The 16591-nt window shown below is 41.9% G+C and overlaps 1 protein-coding gene across 1 annotated transcript in view; it reads right to left on the bottom strand.

The window, feature by feature from the left end:
- RASGEF1B (RasGEF domain family member 1B) overlaps positions 1-15689 on the bottom strand; it is a 47403-nt gene extending 31714 nt beyond the window's left edge. Inside the window, exon 1 of the mRNA XM_043972641.1 lies at positions 15112-15689. The gene's annotated coding sequence lies outside the window, so the exon portion shown is untranslated. The remainder of the gene's footprint in view (positions 1-15111) is intronic.
- Positions 15690-16591: the final 902 nt, after the last annotated feature.

Genomic DNA, 16591 nt, shown 5'->3' with positions numbered 1-16591 from the left:
CTTCTCTTTTGGGAATAATTTGAAAGACTGTGCTTATCCTGAGAAACTCAAAGGCCTGGGCACTTGGCTCTATCTTTACATAGGCGGGATAGTCAGAAGACAGGAAGGTGACAAGAGATGTCAGCTTCTTCCCAACAGTCCCTGGTAGAATCCCCTCTTACCTATATTTGACTTTGGATAGATTCAAGCCTTAAATGCTATTAATAACCAGCTATCTAAAGAGGAAGGTCACAGAATTGAAGGGATGCCTGTTGCCCTCTAGTCTAACCCATATATGAAGTGCTAAGTTGGCCTATGTGTGAAGTCCTTCTAGAAGGTCTAATGTCCATAGGGCATCCTGGGCTTCACCATCATGACTTGGCTGCCTTCTCACCCTAGAACATCCTTCTACCATGCCTGTCCCCTTCTTCCATTGCTAAGTTCCTTCTGGGAGTGTTCGCTGTATATGCCATTTCTACAGTCTTGTGTTTTTCCATCAAGGTCTTTCCAGGTTTTTATATTCCTATTTGTTGGCCTTAACTGCATTATAGTATTCTATTGGGGCAACTCGGTGGTGAAGTGGATAGAGCACTAGTCCTGAAGTTGGGAGGACCTGAGTTCAAATGTCACCTCAGACACTTATTAGCTGTGACCCTGGGCAAGTCACTTAATCCCAATTGCCTTAAACATCTGAGGCCATCTCCAATTGTCCTGATATATACCTTGCCACTGGACTCAGATGGCTCTGGAGGAGAGAGTGAGGTTGGTGACCTTGCACCGCCCTCCCTCCCTTAAATCCATTTCATTGCAAGTCATGACATCACCTTGATGGTCCTCTTTGAGAATGAAGGACAAACAACAACAAGTATTCTATTACATTAATGTGCCATGGTTTATTTCATAATTTTTCTATTGTCGGTACATCTAGGTTGCTTCTGGTTCTTTTGCAATTATAGAGGGTGTCCCCAAAGTCTTAGGTCAGTTTTAAGCACTGAGTGAATAATGCTATTAAAAACATAGGAGAGGGGGCAGCTAGGTGGCACAGTGGATAAAGCACCGGCCCTGGATTCAGGAGTACCTGAGTTCAAATCCAACCTCAGACACTTGACACTTACTAGCTGTGTGACCCTGGGCAAGTCACTTAACCCCCATTGCCCCCCACACAAAAAAATGATTTGGTATAATACCGCTTTAACTTATAGTTCATATTAATTTCTGGGTATCAAAATAAATTGAGAACAAACATTTTCTTTAGTAAAAAGCAAACATTATTAAAGGTAAATGAATTAAACATTATTTGGACCTCTGGCTCTATGGTGGCTATATGATTCCCCCTCCCCCTCTTTTTTTTGGTGGGAGGAAAGGGACTTGTAATTTCACTGGTATAGGAACTCCCTCTACTAATGGAAATGAGGACCCAATATATAATTTAACTACTTCCAGAGTTCCTTGGAACACTGGGAGGTTTGTCACTAACATATAGCCAGCCTATGTGAAAGCTGGACCTTGAATCCAGGTTTTCCATACTCAAGGCCTATCTATCTGTTCACATCATGCTGCCTCTGGGTATCTCAATAAATTTTTTGAAACCTTTCCCCAGGTGTTATGATCTCCTCTTGCCTCTTACTCTATCTATGACTAGTGCTTTCTTTTCTTAGTGTTAGCACAATCAGAGCTTTTATGGTGACAAGAAGGTGATTAAGGATAACTAGGTGAGACCTCTTTATTTTATAGCATGGGGAGTCTGGTCTGGTTTCTCCTGTGGTTGTGTGTGTCCCTGGAAAAATCTTGTATGTCGGCTTGTGTTGTTCAAGTTTTCAGGCACAGAGTACATTAGATGACTGGCAATTAGTACTGCCAAAAGGTCAGCACAGATAGATCTTTAAGAATGCTTTGTGTACTTTCTCTAGTCTCCAGGATCTGTCTGTGGTGACAAGACCAGCATGTACCCTGATGGCTGAGATTCCTTACCTCCACTGTTGCTTGTAACCTGCGGGTTCTCTTCTTACTCCTCCAAAACTCATTATCCCCTATTTTTAACTCCTATCCTTCTCTACTCCTAGTTCATCTTCAATACTGCTACTTCTTTTCCTAACCTTGGCAAAACCCACATGAGTAAAAATCTATTTAATTCTTTTTTCCCTTACAGCAAAAATCAAACCTCTTGGATTAAATCAGAGATTCCTAATTTGGGGGTGGTGGTGGTGTCATGGACACCTTTGTTAATCTTGTGAAGCATAAGAAGCCCTTCTTAGAATAATGTTTTCAAAACAAAATAAAATAATAAGATTATAGAGAAAACAATTATATTTAAATATAGTTATCAATGTATTAAAAGTTCTAGGTTCATAGATTTTTCTGAAATCTATTCATAAACCCCCAAGGAGTCTGTGGATGCCAGGTTAAGAACTCTGGGTCTCCATGACAGGATCAAATTATCAAATTAAATACTCATTTTCCACAATTGTTCAATACTCAATCTACTTTCCTAGAGAAAATGAGAATTTGTACTGTACAAATAACAAAAGATAATCTTTCATTCAGTTTACTTCCAATGTAACTCCCCTAGAGGCTACTTCTTGTACATTTAGTTCCCAAGAGATTTATAAACAAATGGATTGTGTTACAAAAGTCTGTAAACAACTTAAAACCCAGAGACCATTTTTACCACAGCTAAACAGTTTTTAAGTTCACAAGTCAGTTCACAAAACCCTACATAACATGTCATTTAGTCGAACTTCAACGTTAATAATGTATGAAGTCCCAAAAGTTGCAGTGTTGTTTTAAGCTATTAAAGCCTATATATAGTCTATCTTCATTAGGGACATTGTGAAAAGAAACAGAGAAACATCTTTCCCCCTCCCCTTCTTCCCTCACCCCGAGTTCAAAGACAATCTACACCAACAGAAAGCGAACACACCCAAGGACTCAGAGGACACTTGTTTTCAGAACTTTGGCAGGAGATAGAATCCCAGAAGAACTGAATACTAGCTGTTCACATTTCCAAGGCATTTGTAAGGTAGGATGTTAATAAAGAGAAGGTTAATAAATCCACCTAAACTCGGGGTGCCAAGACATAACCCTATCAAACAAAGAGACATGCAAGTCTCCAGGTCAAAAGGTTTGTTGAATAGAGTTCAAAGATTGGGAAACACCTTTGCCTTTTAGACAAAGGCATTAAAACTTAGAAATCTATTTGTACCAAATGGAAGCAAACCTAATATTTTTTATAAGTTAGAGTTTGTATTATTTCAAATAGTATTTTGAAAAAGAGGTGGTGAACAAGGACCCCGAATGGGATAAAGATACTCAGAACAAGAGTAAGAAAAGGTTCTCAACCCAGGAAGAGTGGATGAGATTTCAAAGGGGACACAACCTTGGATGGGGGATTGGGAATTACATCTATACCTCAATATAACTGGTTTCCTTTGTCATGAATTTTGTGTATTCGAAAACATGATTCTGAGAAGGGGTCCATAGTCTTCACCAGCCTGCCAAAGGGGTCAATGATACCAGAAAGGACTGAAATGGAAGAATACCTAAGGACCAAGCTGTGTCAACTGATAATTTTTAATTCACGAGGCAAAGAAAATAGAGACAGAAGGATGAAGATTTTTATTCGAAGTAAAATTATAGCTTGTTTTTTTGTTTTGTTTTGTTTTGTTTTTTTGCATCAATTGAAATGCTTTTTTTTTTTTTTTTAGTTTTAAGATCCCTACTACAGAGTCTGGTCTTTCTGTAAATCTCTCCTGTTGGTAACTAAAAATATTTTCCTTCTTATTAACAATGTGGTAAGTTGAGTGGAGAAATTCCTTGCCTAGGCAGATACAATATCTCAGAAGGGCAACTAATCTAGAGATAATAGATCCTGACCTTCCTGGACCCTGTTTTGCTAGGTTCAGCCTGATTGACTCAGGAGTGATGGAAGCAAACTTTTCGTGGTTCAAAGGACAGATTGATGTGAAAAGCATGCCTAATGGCTTCAGACAAGCTGAAGAACAAGATGAAAAGCCTCCTTCTTCTAAATCACTGGCTAAGCTGTTATTTATGGCCAAGCAGGTGCAGTAGAGAAAGAAAAAGGGGTTTCAGGTGGTGATTCAAATTGCAATAGAGAATGAGGAAAACAGAGCTATGGGGGCTGATTCAAAGTATCTCTTAATATCCTGTCCATATTGTCATTAGTCATATAGTATCAGTGCTAGAAGGAATGCTGGAGAGCATTTATTTTGATGAGATGCTTGTCCTTCGGACTTGGAGTCAGAAAACTTGAGTTCAAATATCAGTTCTAATATGTATTTTTGTTGTTATTGTTGTTCAGTCTTTTAGGTCTTGTCCAACTCTGTGACCCCATTGGGGGTTGTCTTGGCAGTGGTTTGCCATTTCCTTCTACAGCTCATTTTACAGATGAGGAAACTGAGACAAATGGGGTGAAGTGACTTGCCCAGGGTCACAAAGCTAATCAGTGCCTGAGGCTGTTTTTGAACTCAGGGAGATGGGTCTTCCTGAAGGTAGGCCCAGCATTCTATCGACTGAACCATTTAGCTACCCTTTCCAATAAGTATGAACATGGACAAATTACTGGACCACCCCCAACTTGAATTTCCTTATCTGTAATATGGAGATGATACCTCATAGCAATGTACTGAAGAATGTCTTTTATAAACCTCTAGCCCATTCTTTCTCTTTTAAGAATTTATTTACCTTGGGGCAGCTAGGTGGTGCAGTGGATAAAGCACTGGCCCTGGAATCAGGAGGACCTGAGTTCAAATACGGCCTCAGACACTTGACACTTACTAGATGTGTGACCCTGGGCAAGTCACTTAACCCTAATTGCCCTGCCCCCCCCAAATTATTTACTTGAAAAGTCTCAGTGAACATCAATTCAAGTCTTAATTTAAAAGAGTTTTTGGTTCTCAATTCCTCTTTTACAAAAGAGCCTCTAATCCAAAGTGTTTGAGTAGTATCAAGATAGCTTTTGATGTGAAGATCTTATCAACCAACTTGTTGGTAATCCTGTTGGAGATGTCTTTTTAGCCTTTGCAGATGCAGGTCTGGAACCCTGAAGAGGTCAAGGTTAAACATAAGAGCTTTGGAAACTGCACAGAAGGGTCAGGTAATGTTCTAGGAGTAATCCAAATGACCAAGACAGAAAGTTTAGAGCCAGCAGGGGCATCTTGGGGGACACCCACCTTAAGAAATCAGCAAGTGAGTCAGTGGAGAGAAAGAAGGACCATGAAGACGTTAAAAAAAAAAACACCTAGGAAAATGGAGGTATCCCTGAAACTAAGGAAAGAGAGTACGGAAAAGAAAAAGGTGGTCGATAGTGTTAAATTCTATAGAGAATAAAATACTAAATATAGCAAGAGTATTCTGGCTGACTAAGTAAAAAAAATGAGTGATTCTTTCCCTTTGCTTCCTTTCTCCCCTGAATGCTGAAGAATGCCAAATTCACAGGGAGGAATTGAGGACTCATCAAAAGAGACCATTTGGATTAGATGACTAAGGGCCATCTTCCTGCTCATGATATCTTGGTCCTGTATGGGTCAAGAAGAATGAGGTCTGAAAAATGTTTTGAATGTGATGAAAGAAGGTCACTGGTGACCTTTGAGAAAGCATGAATGAAAAGGAAAAAAAACCCATTTACTAAGCACCTAGTAAGGGCCAAATACTAACATTTCCCCAGGTAAGAGAACAAGAAATATGATGTCTACGATAGATGGGTATAGAGCCTAGTCTGGGTTGGATGCGAGGTACGGTCTGGTCCAGCTAGGTTTAGTGGCAGTTGAGTTTTCTATCCCCCACCAATTCGGATAGCTAGATCCCAGGGCAGAGTTCTAAAGCTGAATGGATTACCATCCCTCCCCACTCCCGATGGGGAAAGCTTGATTTCAAGGAGACACCCATTTATCCTGGACATCATATTTCCTGCTCTGTTATCTAGGGAGGATTTTAGTACCTGCCCCTAAGTATATGCTTGATAAGTGGTTTCCACCCCCATTCATGATTTCTCAAAGGTCACCAGTGAGGAAACTGAGGCAGCAATTAGAAACGACTTTCTCAAGAATTATGGCCATGAAGGAGAGGGGAGAAAAAGGGAGCAGTAGCTGAGGAAGGCTGATGTATGGGCCAAGGAAATCTTTTTTTTGTTTGTTTTTCTTTCAAGAACTGGATGCCTGAGCACTGTAGGCAGATCAGAAGGAACCAGCAGAAAGGGTCATATGGAAGATTCATGTGTGAGAGGAGCTGAGTCTACTGGTTCAAGGTCCTAAAGAAACAGCAAGGGATTGAGGGCACTCACAGAAAGGGATTAGCAAAGAGCAGATATACCTCTTCCTCTAAGATAAAGGTAGAACAGGTGATATCATGAGAACTTTGGAGAAGGGGGATTTAGGGAGCTTTTTTGTTTGTTTGTTTTGTTTTTTGTTTTTGTGGGGCAATGAGGGTTAAGTGACTTGCCCAGGGTCACACAGCTAGGAAGTGTTGAGTGTCCGAGGCTGGATTTGAACTCAGGTCCTCCCGAATCCAGGGCCAGTACTTTATCCACTGCATCACCTAGCTGCCCCCGAGGGAGCTTTTTCAGAGAGCCCTCATCTCAGTAAAAAAGGAGGCTGCTACCAGCTAATAGCTATATTAGATAATTAGCATTTATGTAGGACTTTAAGATTTATAAAGCATTTTAGATATGTTATTTTCCTTGATTCTTGCAACCTGGGAGGTGGATGTTATTTATTCTTTCTATCTGACAAATGATAGAACTGAGGATGAGAGAAATCATATGAAGAAGGAAGATGAACCTGGTTGAGTCTGACACTCACTACCCCCACACTGTGGCCTCCAAATACAGTGGGGTGGAGGAGGGAAAGGTGAAGAGATGGGGGAGTTTTCGGGAAGAGGTTTAGAACAGTCACAATGGTGAATGAGACAGGGAGTGAACAAAGTTCCAGTATCATGACTGGACTTTGAAAGCATATTTGTTTTGTGAAAGAAATCAGACCGAACATCCTGGAATTACTAGCTTCTAATTCCCTGGCTAGATTCCAAAAGGACTCTGTACCTGTGGGGGCATAGCTTAGGAAAGAGTAATAAAGAGGGCTCTTCTTTTATAGCAGCATTGCTATTTGGGCTTTTTTTTTCAGACATCTATCCTGGGTTGATGGTTGTCCAAAGGGCAATGGAGAGGTGCATGATAAGCATGAGCAGTCTGCAATATTTGGAACAGAATTAACTTAAAGGAGGTCAGAGAGATGTATTACCAAAAAAAAGGGGGTGAGCTGATCATGTGGACAAAGCCAGGGAAAACCAGTGGCTAACCCTGTGCTAGCAGCATGATGCCAAGAGATCCAAAGTAGGTCTTCCTGGGCATTGTGGGCAGACTGCGGAAAACTGATAGGAGGAGGACATGACAAGAACAGCTGAAAAGGTACAGATAGGTTGTAATTGACAACCCAATCCTTAATCTTAGTGCCTTTCTTTTTTTTGAGTGAGGCAATTAGGGTTAAGTGACTTGCCCAGGGTCACACAGCTAATGCCTTCCTTTTTAAAATTAAAAATGATTTAATATTTTATTTCCCCCAATTACATGCAAAAACAATCTTCAACAATCATTTTTTAAAAATTGAGTTTCAAATACTCTTCCCTCCATGAGGAGGTAAGTGATTTGATAAAGGTTACTCATGTAGTGCCTTTCTCCTGAGGCTCTCCCCAATTTATCCTATCTGTATCTTGTTTCCATACACTTGTTTGCATGTTACTTCCTCCATTATACTGTGAGCTCCTTGGAGCTACAGCAGTCTTTGCTTTTCTTTGTATGTTATTTGCTCACCACATAGTAGGTGCTTAATAAATGCTTGTTGACTTGACATCGGTGAGATCATATTTCTGCTGAAGTATTTTGCTGGGTGATTTTCCTCCGGGTTATACTCCCTTTTTGCCTCTGCACATCTTTATCCCCAATTAAGGATATATGGATTGCTACTTTATATCTGCTGATTGATTTTCATTAGTGGAAAACAAAGGTGAAAGTCAAATTTCTCTTTCACAGACTGCCACCATTTTATAGTAGCTAGGAACTACTGGTGGAGTCAAAAACCCTTATTTTATCGGAAGAAATTGAAGCTAAGGGAAATAAAGCAAGTTTCTCAAGGTCAAGCAGGTAGTAGATGACAGTCAAATTTGGAGGGTAGCTCTAGTGTTCTTTCCACCACACCACACTCAGTGACCAACAAAAGTTGAAGGTAGTACATTGAAAACCTTTTCAGTTCCAAAAGATACCATTTTCCTATTTTCTTTACTGCTATAACCTGTAATACTTTGTAATTCTTCGAAGAAAGAAATATACCATAATAGCAGCATAAATAATACTGAGTGGCCAAATTTTAAGCCTGACGTTCTGGGAGTTCCTCGAAATTTATGAGGGTCTTCTGAAATTTCACCCACGTTCCCAGAGAATATTGGCAGTTTCCACTGGGCATCAAAAACCTCACTGTCTTTAAGGAAAGTTTGAATTCTTTCTTGGGATTTATGTTAAAAGCTTGTGTGATTTTCAACTCTAGGCCATCATACCAGACAAAAACAAACAACTTTGCATTTATCAGCTTCAGTGGTTTCCTGTTTCCACTTTGGGAAAACAGAAGTTCCTGCTGAGTTTTTAAGCCTTTTTCACAACCTGGCCCCAAGCAGGCTTTCTAACTTCAGTGGACATTATTTCCCCTCCCACACCTCTGCAATCCAGATCAACTGACTTCTCTTGTACAAATGTCACCTTCCATCTCCCTGCAGTGGCCATACCCCATGCTTGGAACACACTCCCTTCCTCCCCATCACCTCACAATCTCTCTCCTTCTTCAAGCTCCAACTCAAGTGACATCTACAGGAGGGGTAAGGGATGCCTAGAATCCTAGTCCATGAATTTGGAAGGGAAAAATTCATCTTTATTTTCATTAAACTCTTGCTGACGCTTAGAATTTCCTTCAGTGATGAACACAGACAACAAACCACAATAGTATTAGTAATACCTGCCACTTTGTCACCAATGGCAACCACAGGTATTTTCATATTTCTACTGTAGTTTTTGCTGATATCTCAAAATATCACTTATACTTATCATTACCTCAAAATTACTGTAGTTGTTAGACCTTCCAGTAATGACATGGAATCATAGCCTTCCTCTCTATCAACTATAATTCAATATAACTGGTTTCCTTTGCAATCTTATATATTTTATTTTATGTGCTTAAAAAATTGTGCTATGCAGGGCATTATATCCCCTAGTTCACTGCACTGCCATGACAAAGAAAGGCCAAGAATCCCGCTCTGTATGAAGCCTTTCCCAATCCATACAACTGCTAGAGCTCTCCTTCCTAAACTAACTGGGATCTGACTGTTGTTGTTGAGTTGTGTCCAACTCTTCATGACCCAATTTAGGGTTTTCTTGGCAAAGATACTAGAGTGGTTGGCCATTTACTTCTGCAGCCCATTTTGAAGATGAGGAAACTGAGGCAAACAGGGATAAGTGACTTGCCCAGGGTCACACAGCTAGGAAGTATCTTACACCAGTTTTTAACTCAGGAAGATGAGCCTGGTGCTCTATCCACTGCAGCGCCACCTAGATGTCCCTGTATCTAACTACTTTTTATTTATTGATATTTGTTCTTTTCATATTGACTCTATATTTATTTATATATGTAATTGTTTCCCTCTACTCCTTGTGAGTAGGGATGCCTTCATTCTTTGTATTTGTATCCCCAATTCAAGGCCTAGCACATAGTATTTCTTGTTGTTGTTGTTCAATCAGTCATTCCCAACTCTGTGACCCTGTGTCCATGGGGTTTTCTTGGCAAAGATACAGAATAGTTTGCCATTTCCTTCTCCAGTAGATTGAAACAACCAGAGGTTAAGTGATTTGCCCAAGGTCACACAGCTAGTATCTGAAGCCACATTTGAACTCAGATCTTCCTGACTCCAGGCCACTGAATGATTTGGCTGCCTCCTAGCACACAGCATGGCTTTAGTAAATGTTTGATGATTAAGAGTTCACCAAAGTTATATATGTGGAAGAGGCAAGACTCAAACCCAGGTTTCTGCCTTCATGTAAGTGTTCTTTGCACCATGAATAGCTATGTAAGAAAGAATGAGTCCTCTATTTCAATTCAGCTAACAAGCCCTAGGAAAGGATTAAAATCTCTTAAACCATTTCAAATTCACTGCAGTACCCAGGCTCCTTCACTAGGTGGATCCTTGCCTCCTCCTCATTTCAAAATGTTGAGTTTCACTATTACAACACGCTGATTAGAAAAGCAAAAACAAGCAATTATATCTCCAGATCAAATGTTCTGGAAATTGCCTTCTGTGCCCTTAAGGAGTATTTATGAAAGGATCAAGTCACATGATATATTGTTTGGAAAGTACACTGGGTGAGGACAGTCACTACCCTTTGTTCTCACTGGATCCCCATCTCTTATAGGAGTGGAATATTCCATTTTCTCAGGAGAATTACTTATCTTCTGACTTTTCAAAAATGGATCCAAGTGTTTGGGACAACAGTAGTCAAAGCCAGTGAAAGGTTCAAGCCAGAATAGTTATGTGGAAAGAAATAAACACAATGATGATACCCTTTGATTAAAAAAAAAGTTCTTCTCTAAAGACTATTCATCACACTTGGAAAACAAAATTCAGTGATAGCTCTTGGAGGCAGGTGGAATTTTCTATTTCTACTATATTATGTAACACTTACTATGGTGACAGAACACAGAGGAACCTGTTTAAAATGCAGCTTCCAAACAAGGCTCTTGAATTAAAGATTAATCTTCCCTGTTTACTCTCCTTCAAATTTTATGCTCTCACACATTCTATAAAATTGTACAAACATCACACATTTTTCCTTTCCTAAAGAACACTGCAAAGGGATGCTTTGCCAAATGGATTCTGACTCTAAGTCACATTTCAAAGAATCTAGTGTTTTAAAAAAAAGTCCCTGTACATGGAATAGTTGAATAATATACAAATATTGGAGATACATGAAGTATATTACTGACATTTTGCTTCATATTTAAATTTAGCAACAGTGATGACTGAATGAGGGATTTAGGGTAGTTTTCTGAAGGGCACCTCAAGTTAAATGCTTCCTACATGTCATAAAGCAAAATAAAATTAGGTCCTGAAGAACTAGCCTTTTGATATTCTCTTTAAATGTATTTACAGAATGAAAAGTAGGGGTGTAAGAGGATGGAAAGCAGTTAAGAAGAGGGCAATGTTTCCCAAGTTTTATATGCTATTACTATAGTTAACTTTCATATTCAAATATTAATGTATTTGCTTTTCTCTATTCTCTTCTACTCATTTAAAACCAGAACAAATAATGCATCTACAAAGTCGATGGACATGATGTTTTCTAGTTCCTGTTGTCTTCTCTCCCTTCCACAGAAGAAATTTGGGTTCGAGTGCCTACCTCTTACTCCTCTAGTGTATGGGTTGACAATAAGGAAAATGGATCCCATTACCACAAAGTCAGAAGGGTCTATCTAATTTAGTCCAATTTTACAAAAGGCAGGGGTGGGGGGGAGGTAAATGATTTGTGCCCCAAATTCACACATTTTGTTGTTGTTGTTTAGTCATTTACTCACACAATTAGTGAGTGGCAAATGTTTCTGGATGGTTTGTTTGATTGACCTGGTCTCAGTCAGGTGGCCTGATTTTCTCAATCAGCATGGTGCTCACGCTCTCTCTCTCATTCCTGTCATGATCACCATCATTATTTAATCTATCATTTTCAGAACATCAAAACTGGGGAATATTAATCCTTTAAATGTTTGGGGGAAGGGGCAGCTAGGTGGTGCAGTGAATAAAACACTGGCCTTGGATTCAGGAGGACCTGAGTTCAAATCCTGCCTCAGACACTCAACACTTACTGGCTGTGTGACCCTGGGCAAGTTACTTAACACTCATTGCCCCGCAAAAAAAATAAATGTTTGGGGGGGGGAGGCTGTAGGAGGAGACTCTTGGATTCAACCATTAATTATATGATAGGTCATAGATTTAAAAACAAATAAAAAAGACAGGACTCATTTAACCTAAGACCCTACCAAAAACCAACCAACCAACCAACTCTTCTTTGAGGACTTCCCACTCACACTCTGAATCAAGTTACAGATTTGCCCCTTCTTAAAGCTCTGGTCTTCCCCACTACTCAAACTTTCCATTCTAGAGGTAAAAGCACTGGATTTGGAGTAAGGCCTGGGTCAAAGCAGCTCTGACACTTAGCAGCTGGGCCACTTAAGAGCTTTCTGATCACGCATATCCCACATGGTCTCCTTAGAGCTTTAGTGTCCTCCACTGTCAAATAGAAACTACCCACCCCCTCAAAATGTTGAGGAAAGGGCTCTGTAAAACGTAAAACCCTAGACAAAAGTTGAGTCATTAGAATAATTATTAATTTTTTGTCTGCTTCCAAATTCCAACACCTTCCTTTTCTTGTCCTTCAAATCCCATTTTCTATTAAAACCTCATTAGATCAGAGTTTTTTCCTCCCCTCCCCCTTCCCCTCCCCCCCCATCCTACCTGACAACAGACCCCTTCAAATGCTTAGGCACATCAACCTGTACTGTTTGTTTTTCCTGTTGTCAAGTATTAAATATTTTGTATTTTAAAGTTATGTGATTTTCTTTTTGGTCACATCAATGTAATTTGCTTATTGTCTCAAGCAACACAGACTCTTAGATAAGATCTCGTGTCCTTGGGCCCTTCTTCCAAATTCCATATGCTACTTGTCACTCCAGTGAAGCTTATACCTTTTATAATTATGATGGAAATATGCATACCATGACATTCGCATGGGATCATTGTTAAAACAGGAAAGGACATAGAAAAAAATGTGGCAGAAGGTAAATGCCAAGAAGCTAACAATATTAGTCCTGAATTAACAGAAATCCAATGTAGCTACAGAATTTACCCACCAGAAATGTCACCAGATCCAAGGGAAATAAGAGAATAAGAAGTATACTGATCAATGAGCTCTTTCCTGATCTTTGCTTTAAAACCCAAAGTCAAAGTTCTAAGACCATGCAAGGAAACATTTGCTTAACTCAATTAAAAAGCATTTCCTCAGTGCCTGCAACCAGAACTTGCTAAAAATAGAGTGAGAAATAAAGCTTAAATAGGCAGCAGGCCCCAGACTTCACAGGGCTTACAGTTTGGAACTCAAACTTGCTCTCAAACCTCTTCAGTGGCCCCAATCAAGGAAAGGAAGATACCCTATAAATTGTCCCCCAAAGTGTCCAAATTTGCCAGATTCAACTCTTTTTCATTTTATGATATAAATTCTGAAACCCAAGTCCACTGTAGAAGAACTTTGAAATAGAACTTTCCAATAATGAATAGGCTGACTCTGAGGTAGGGGTTAAGAGAGGTTAAATCCAGGCTAGAATCTAGCTAGAATCTGGTCTCTGGGTAGTTCAAGATATCCACGGAATTTATATGCAGGGTAGTGAGCTGGACTGGGGGCCTCTGGGCTCCCTTCCAACTTTATGATTCCACAAACTTGTAAATCACATTTTTACTTGTCATTTCCCTCCCAAATCACGACAATCATTTTTTCCAATATTGATGTCAATTGAGAATATTTCCCGTTTCCCTGCACGCAAATAACCCTACAGTCCAACTTCCCCAAGCTTCTGAACTAGTATGATCATCACATGCTTTGTTCTAAGCACTATTTTTGTGGAGATAGGAAAAATTACTTGGTGAAAATGTATCTGACTCCACATATCACCATCCAAAGGTGAACACGATAGCATCCCCCCACTCCTTTCCTGGTCACACACTGTACACCCCCATACAGCAATAAATCTCTGCGTGCACACACACCCTGGAGATAAGCTCCTTGGAAAGCAGGACTCCCCAGAACAGACATACGGAGCCCGTATGTATGTAATAAGTACACGTGTTCACTTAATTTTGTGCAGGTGCCAGTGGAGTCCGTAGAGATAGGTAAGTGTACACATAAGGCATAGTGAATGCATGACTCAGCTCCTTGCCCTCTCCTTCAGTCTCTGTGGATCTTAAGACTATCTTGTTGAAATCACTTCTTTTCTAAGCCCGGCAGAATCGCAGTTCACCTGAACTCACCTAGTTTTAGGTCTTAGAGGTTGGAAGGACTCCCCGTGTCCCTGGGCCCTATTCCTCTCCTCTGCCTTGCACCAGCCATTGCTTACATTGTTTTCTGCTTGCAGTCTCGGCTCTCTGCACCCTGCAGATTGGAGTTGGTGTGGCACGGTAGTAAGAGCACTAGCTCTGGAGTTAAAAAGGGATGACCTTGGGTCCAATTCTACCTCGGATGTTTACTATCTGGGTGACCTTGGTCGAGGCATTTAGTTACCTTAGTTTCCTCAAGCGTAAAATGTGATGGTGATGGTGTGTGTGTGTATGTGTGTGTGTGTGTGTGTGGGGGGTGTACGTGGGAAGGTAGGTGGCTGTTGGGGGCGGGTAAGAACTAGCTGGTTTCTGAGGTCTTTTCCAGCCCATCTTAGGGATCCATGATACCTCAAACTGTTAGATCGGCGAGAAAGATGTTCTAGGTCACAGTCAGAGATGGACGCCCTAAATTGGTTGCCCCCCCCCCAGAATCCGTAAATGAAAACGACAAAATAAATAGTTAATTCTTGGGGAAAGCACTAAGCGGTCTTCACCCCTCGCCCCAACTCCTTCGGTTCTCCACTACGTATCCATCTTCAGTGTTGTTTGTCCTACCAGATAAAGGCACTTTTACTCACCTGCCAACCACACCAAAACACCAGAGAGAGAGAGAGAGAGAGAGAGAGAGAGAGAGAGAGAGAGAGAGAGAGAGAGAGAGAGAGAGAGAGAGAGAGAGAGAGAGAGAGAAGGGAGGGAGGCAGGCAGCTGCACTGAGTGGAGGAGAGAACAGAAGAGAGGAGAGGAGAGGAAGGTCGTGCTAAAATAAAAACCAAAACAGTGCAGATGTCACAGAGACCCGAAGGGGGAGATTTTATCAAAGTGGGGGAAGGCGGGAAGATCCCAGTGGTAAACCCTAGAAAGCTGCTTTCTGCCTGGTTCAGGTCTAGGCCAGCAGTACTTGGCACCTGTTGGGATGGGGAATAGCGCAGATGGAGTTGAACCAACCTTAACCACCAGGTGAGACAGATGACTCAATTCTTGCCACTAGCAGCAAGCAACCCGCTCTCCAGTCTGCGCTCGCTTGCTGGCTCCCTCGGAGCGGGTTCTCTTCGGGGGAGGGGGCGTGACGCTCTTCACCAGTGAGAAACCAGCGCACTTCTTCGTTCCGCCTTTCCCGACCTGCTGCTGCTCCTTCTTAAGCCCTGGGAGCAGCCTGAAGCCCCCGCAATCTCACGAACTGGGCTCCCCCAGCCCTTCCATCCGCACCGGCCCTTGGGGCGCAGTGAGCAGCTGGAGCGATCGGCAGTGTCTGGATCGCACAGGCGGTCCTTCCCCTCGCTTCTCTCCTGGTGTGTGTGTGTTGGGGGGGGGGGGACGGGAAGAGGGACGACCTCTACAGAGCCGGGGTGCCGGGGCACCTGACTGGAGCGAGCCGCGGGCACTCAGAGCCACTGATCCCGAGAACAATGCGCGGAGGCGGACGCGCTAAGAGCGGTCCGGTGTCCTGGCTGCCAGACCGTCCACCAACCCCGCGGAGTCCAGACGCGCACACACACCCCCTTTCCGGTAGGTCCGCGGCTCACTCCGCCCCTCCCCGCCCCTCGGCGGAGCCGAGCCAATGGAGGGAGCCTCCCCCCTCAACACAAACACCCCCCTCCCAAACTTGCCGCCTGCAGCCCTGCCCCGGCCTTGGAGCGGGCGGGGAGACGGCTCCATCCGGGGCGCTGAGGGCTGGGCTGGATCGCTGCCGCGTCCCGAAAGCACCTCCTCTTCTGCTAGGCTTGCTAGTGAAGGTGTGCACTTCCTCTTCCAGGTACCTGCCCCGGGCTGTTTTTGCTGGCTTGGGTGTACCCGAAAAGAAGTATAGACTCCCCGAGCTGACCTGCTCAACTAGTACTGCAGTATCTGTGAGCACAGTCAGGAACCAAAGGACTGCTTTGCCTGGAACTTTTGCCTTTTTTTAGTTTAGTTTTTCCATGTAACAAGTTTTTAAAAATAAATCTGCCCCTCGCAATATTCCCCCCTCCCACGCAGAACAAATAAAACACACACACACACACACAACTATACATACATACATACATATATATATATTTTTGGAGGGTGGGGGTGGGGCAATGAGGGTTAAATGACTTGCCCAGGGTGACACAGCTAATAAGTGACAACTATACATATTAACATGATCTGGCAAAACAAATTTCCACATAAGCCATGTCCGAAAATGTGTGGCCTTTTCTGCATTTTTAAAGTTCATCACCAGTCTGTCAGGAGGGGAGTGGCGTGATTCATTGTCATTCTTTTGTGTGGATCAGCGTTCGAAAGTGTTTCAAAGTTGTTTTTCTCACCAAAGTACTTATCACGGTAGAATTCTGCTTTTGCTCACTTCCCTCTGCATCGTTTCGTAAAAGCCTTCCCGGTTTCCTCTGAAAGTGTCCATTTCATCATTTCTTATGGCCTAATGACATTACAGTACCGGTACTTAAAC

This window comes from Dromiciops gliroides, chromosome 6 (genome assembly GCF_019393635.1).
Source record: "Dromiciops gliroides isolate mDroGli1 chromosome 6, mDroGli1.pri, whole genome shotgun sequence".
Lineage (NCBI taxonomy): Eukaryota > Metazoa > Chordata > Mammalia > Microbiotheria > Microbiotheriidae > Dromiciops > Dromiciops gliroides.
This window is presented reverse-complemented; position numbering and strand designations above follow the sequence as displayed.